Genomic DNA, 6,393 nt, shown 5'->3' with positions numbered 1-6,393 from the left:
GTAAGGTACGGCCTTATATTCCTAACCCTGCTAGATGTTTTCATTGTCAACGATTTGGTCACTCAAGAACATCTTGCCATGGTTCCTTGACTTGTGCTGGTAAAGACCACAATGCCTTTGAACACCAACTAGAACCACATTGTATTAACTGTAATGGTTCACATCTTTTATATTTTACTTCTTGCCCTAAATGGGTAGAAGAGAAAGAAGTACAACGTCTAAAGTTCACAATATTACTTATCCAGAGGCTTGGAAATTACTATTCCCAATTCCATCTTGGACTTATGCTGCTGTAATCCATTCTACTACTACAGTAGGAGTCCAGACAGATCTTTCCATGCCTCCTACAGAATCATTAACAGAACATCTTAATCTAGTACCCTCCAAAATCAACAAAGTTAACGAATCAGTATCTACTTCTACCTCTGTCCCTACCACATCTTCCAGTTACTGCCTAACTTCACCTCGTTCAAGCCCAGGTGCTTCCATGGGGTCTTCCTCTTTTTGACACCCCAAAAATTAACCCATTCATTCATGTCCTCAATCACTGAAATGTATGTCTAAAAACTCCGACCTGCCTATTCGATCCAGAGCAGGATTAATAGAGGGTGACAGACCCACATTCAATAAAGAAAAAAAATGCAGTCACAAGCAGAAGGTCTTCGTGTCTTATTCTCTTCCAAAATAAATAAAAATGGCCACGCTAATCCAATGGAACTGTCGAGGTTTTCAATCAAATGTGAATGACATCAAGGATTTGATTGACTTTTATCATCCCAAATGTCTTTCTTTACAGGAAACACTTTTAAAATTTACTAATATAGTCACAATTCGACAATCCTTCTTGCACTGAAATGACAGGTCATGTGTAGGACAAGGACATGGGGGAATAGCACCGCTGGTTGCTCAGCATGTACCCACCTGGTTCTTGTCATTGAATACGCCCTTGGAAGCTGTAGCCATCCGTATTTCCTTGGGTCGTACCATCACAGTTTGCTCTCTTTACCTCTGGAAAAAATTATAATCAATCAAACCTTGATGCCCTCATTGAGCAACTGCCAACCCCCTCTTTAATTTTGGGGGATCTTAATGGGCATTATCCTCTCTGAGGTGGTTCTAGTATTGATGTGAGGGGTTGTGCTATAGAGCATATGCTCCTGAATCACAACCTCTCTTCTATATTGGCTCTTACACTTATTTCCATGCACCCAGTCAGTTATTTACTGCTATAGATCTTTCTATATGCTCCCCCTTCACTTTTAACTTGCTTTTATTGGAAGGTTGACATCAATCCATGAGGTAGTGATCATTTTCCTATCATATTAAGAGAGATTGGTCATGGTCAGTACCTCCTGACCTGTGTGCCTCAGTGGAAGTTGGACCAGGCCAACTCACCCTCTTTCACTGCTCTCTCAGAACTTGATCCTGCCATCTTATGTAAATCATTGATAGATGATTGTGTAGCAGCAGTAACTTAACTGTATTGTGCATCCAAGCAGCTGGTCAGTGCATCCCCAAAACCTTGACATCTTTCCTATGGCATCCCCGTCCTTGGTGGAATTCTGCTTATTTTATAACATGAAAAGCTCAGAAACGTGCTTGGGATAAATTTCATAGATATCCCACACTTACAAACCGCATTGCATTTCAGCAAGCCCGTGCACATGCTCGGCAAGTTAGACATCAATGCTAGAGGTCTATTTGATCCAAGATTCCTTCTGGCTTTGACCGTCCACTCATCTTCCAGATCTTGTCCCATATATTTCTGCCCCCTTCTATCTTAATATTCAATGGCCATGAAGTTGCTGATGCTCAGAGCATTGTCAATACTTTTGGTGAATGTTTCTCTAATGTATCTAGCTCTTCAAACTCATCCCCTTCCTTCTTAGCTGTTAAAACACAAGTTGAACATCTGCCTCTTTCCTTTTCGACTGATCATTCCTATGACTACAATCGCCTTCTGGTGGAACTCAAACTTACGCTTCATTGGTCTAGCAATACATTAGTTGGACCTGATGACATACATTATGAGATGCTATGCCACCTTTCTCCTGCTTCGCTTACTATTCTCCTGGCTGTCTTTAACTGGATATGGCAGAAGAATGTCTTTCCTGATGCTTGGTGCCCAGCTATTGTACTCCCTATTCTTAAACCTGGAAAGGATCCAAAGATTCCTTTGAATTACTGTCCAATTGCTTTGAAGAGTTGTCTCAGTAAGACCTCAGAGAGGATGATTAATGCTCGTCTTGTTTGGTTCCTTGAATCAAACAACCTTCTCTTACCCACTCAGTGTGGGTTCCGAAGACAACGCTCCACGAGAGACCACTTAATTCGCCCGGAAACATCAGTCAGACAAGCATTTTTGAACTGACAACATCTTGTTTCTATTTTTTTATTTTAAGAAAGCTTATGATACAACATGGAGATATGGCATCTTGCAAAACCTCCACTCACATGAATTGCTTGGCAATTACCCACTTTTTATGAAGCATTTTAATGAACTGTCAATTCCAGGTCTGTGTGGGCTCAACACTTTCCCATTTTTTCCTACAGGATCTTTGAGTCCCTCAGGGCTGTGTTCTGAGTGCCACACTTTTCATTATAAAGATTGGTCCAGATCCAGAACTTCATATTGATGATGTTGTACTTCCTTTTGTCCCTGAGGCAAAGTTCTTTGGCCTTATATTTGAGTGTAAATTAAACTTTATTTCCCATATCAAGCAACTTTGTGTCAAATGTATAAGAGCACTGAACATCCTCTGTGTCCTCTCTTCCACTTCTTGGGGAGCAGATCGATACTCCCTTTTTAAAATTTATTGTGCCCTTATCTGATCCAAACTTGACTATGGGTCTATGGTTTATGGTTCTGCTAGAACCTCAGCACTGAAAATTTTAGTTACCATCCTATTCTTATCAATATCCACAACAAACTTGCCCATCTCTATCATCTACCTTTGTCCAGTTTTCTGAATACCAGGTCTTGTTGGTATTCATGAGAATGAGCTAGTTGACAGAGCAGCAAAGTCCATCTGCTCTGGCTCTATCACCACCGTACCTGTTCCATACATGGACTATGGTCCAGTTATCAAAACCCAACTGTACACCAGTTGATGGCTGACCTGCAGTGAGCAACAAAATAATAAGCTTTTTTAAATCCAGCTTTCTTTAGCTCTTTGGCCATCTTGTTTCTGTAAAGATCAAAGGGAGGAAGTTATTTAGGCTACACATTGGTCACAGTTTTTTAACTCACCACTTCCTTTTATCTGGTACTGTTGCACCAGTGTGTGGTTTTTGTGGCACTCAGGTCACAATCGTACAAATTTTGTTATCATGTCGTTACAATCATGCCATTTTAAACATATTTTTAAAGTAGATTTGCTCTTTACATTAGCCAATGTCATAGGTGATACTGCCCACCTCACTCATGATTTTACATTTTTAAGAGCCATTGGTGTTTTTAACTTAATTTAAGGTTTTTATTGGACTATACATTATATTACATTATTTCTTTAACACATTTTGATTTTTATTTTGACCTGAACCCAGGACTGGAAAGGCCAACTTCAGGTGACTGACAGAAAGCATGAACTTAATACTTCAGTCTTCCTGGTGGGCCTTAATTTTACATATTTTATGTATTTTTACCTTAATTTCCAGATTCCATAATAGTATACTACATCTTGTTTGGCAAAGATAGCCTGGTAGCTTTGTGCCAATAAACATGAAATACTTACCTACCATTTGGAAATGGCAACTCAATGCGACCTCAATTAGTACACACTAACAGTATTTGGAAACAGCAACTCAGTGTGACCTCAGTTAGTATGTACTAACAGTATTTCGAAACAGCAACTCTGTTTGGCATCAATCAGTACACGCTAACAGTATTTGGAAATGGCAACTCAGTGCAATCTCAGTTAGCACACATTAACAGTATTTGTAAACAGTTGCTGCTAATGATACTGAAGTTGTAGTTGAATTTTGTTGTTGTTATCTAAAGCACGAAATCACTGCATTCATACTTACAGACGCATGTAAGCGGTGAACAATTTTATGCTCTGAGGAACTGTCTGAAAAGGTACAAGTTAACAAGCCAATGGGGATTTACACTGTAACTTTATTGGGTAGTTTATCACTTACAAAGTGAAAAAATCTTTTTACTGACTCCACAGATTGGTAAACTCTAACTTGTAGATGTTTATGTGTTAAAAAAAAGGATATACTTGATGCTGAAGTTTGATGAACCCTTTCTTATTCATCTCAACACCAACGAAGTGTGTTAAAATCCACTTTTGTTGGTAAAAAAAGGATATACTTGATGCTGAAGTTTGGTGAACCCTTTCTTATTCATCTCAACACCAATAAAGTGTGTTAAAATCCACTTTTGTTGGTAAAAAAAAAGGATATACTTGATGCTGAAGTTTGATGAACCCTTTCTTATTCATCTCAACACCAACAAAGTGTGTTAAAATACACTTTTGTTGGTAAAAAAAGGATATACGTGATGCTGAAGTTTGATGAACCCTTTCTTATTCATCTCAACACCAACAAAGTTTGTTAAAATCCACTTTTGTTGGTAAAAAAAGGATATACTTGATGCTGAAGTTTGATGAACCCTTTCTTATTCATCTCAAGACCAACAAAGTGTGTTAAAATCCACTTTTGTTGGTAAAAAAAGGGTATACTTTATGCTGAAGTTTGGTGAACCCTTTCTTATTCATCTCAACACCAATAAAGTGTTAAAATCCACTTTAGTTAGTAAAAAAAGGATATACTTGATGCTGAAGTTTGGTGAACCCTTTCTTATTCATCTCAACACCAATAAAGTGTGTTAAAATCCACTTTTGTTGGTAAAAAAGGATATACTTGATGCTGAAGTTTGATGAACCCTTTGTTATTCATCTCAACACCAACAAAGTGTGTTAAAATCCACTTTTGTTGGTAAAAAAAGGATATACTTGATGCTGAAGTTTGGTGAACTCTTTCTTATTCATCTCAACACCAATAAAGTGTTAAAATCCAATTTTGTTGGTAAAAAAAAGGATATACTTGATGCTGAAGTTTGGTGAACCCTTTCTTATTCATCTCAACACCAATAAAGTGTGTTAAAATCCACTTTAGTTGGTAAAAAAAAGGATGTACTTGATGCTGAAGTTTGGTGAACCCTTTCTTATTCATCTCAACGCCAATAAAGTGTGTTAAAATCCACTTTTGTTGGTAAAAAAAGGATATACTTGATGCTGAAGTTTGATGAACCCTTTCTTATTCATCTCAACACCAACAAAGTGTGTTAAAATCCACTTTTGTTGGTAAAAAAAGGATATACTTGATGCTGAAGTTTGATGAACCCTTTCTTATTCATCTCAACACCAATAAAGTGTGTTAAAATCCACTTTTGTTGGTAAAAAAAGGATATACTTGATGCTGAAGTTTGATGAACCATTTCTTAATCATCTCAACACCAATAAAGTGTTAAAATCCACTTTTGTTGGTAAAAAAAGGATATACTTGATGCTGAAGTTTGATGAACCCTATCTTATTCATCTCAACACCAATAAAGTGTGTTAAAATCCACTTTTGTTGGTAAAAAAAATGATATACTTGATGCTGAAGTTTGGTGAACCCTTTCTTATTCATCTCAACACCAATAAAGTGTTAAAATCCACTTTAGTTAGTAAAAAAAGGATATACTTGATGCTGAAGTTTGGTGAACCCTTTCTTATTCATCTCAACACCAATAAAGTGTGTTAAAATCCACTTTTGTTGGTAAAAAAAGGATATACTTGATGCTGAAGTTTGATGAACCCTTTGTTATTCATCTCAACACCAACAAAGTGTGTTAAAATCCACTTTTGTTGGTAAAAAAAGGATATACTTGATGCTGAAGTTTGGTGAACTCTTTCTTATTCATCTCAACACCAATAAAGTGTTAAAATCCAATTTTGTTGGTAAAAAAAAGGATATACTTGATGCTGAAGTTTGGTGAACCCTTTCTTATTCATCTCAACACCAATAAAGTGTGTTAAAATCCACTTTAGTTGGTAAAAAAAAGGATGTACTTGATGCTGAAGTTTGGTGAACCCTTTCTTATTCATCTCAACGCCAATAAAGTGTGTTAAAATCCACTTTTGTTGGTAAAAAAAGGATATACTTGATGCTGAAGTTTGATGAACCCTTTCTTATTCATCTCAACACCAACAAAGTGTGTTAAAATCCACTTTGTTGGTAAAAAAAGGATATACTTGATGCTGAAGTTTGATGAACCCTTTCTTATTCATCTCAACACCAATAAAGTGTGTTAAAATCCACTTTTGTTGGTAAAAAAAGGATATACTTGATGCTGAAGTTTGATGAACCATTTCTTAATCATCTCAACACCAATAAAGTGTTAAA

Source organism: Tachypleus tridentatus, chromosome 12, assembly GCF_004210375.1.
Source record: "Tachypleus tridentatus isolate NWPU-2018 chromosome 12, ASM421037v1, whole genome shotgun sequence".
Taxonomy (NCBI): Eukaryota; Metazoa; Arthropoda; class Merostomata; order Xiphosura; family Limulidae; genus Tachypleus; species Tachypleus tridentatus.
Note: the sequence above shows the minus strand (reverse complement) of the source record.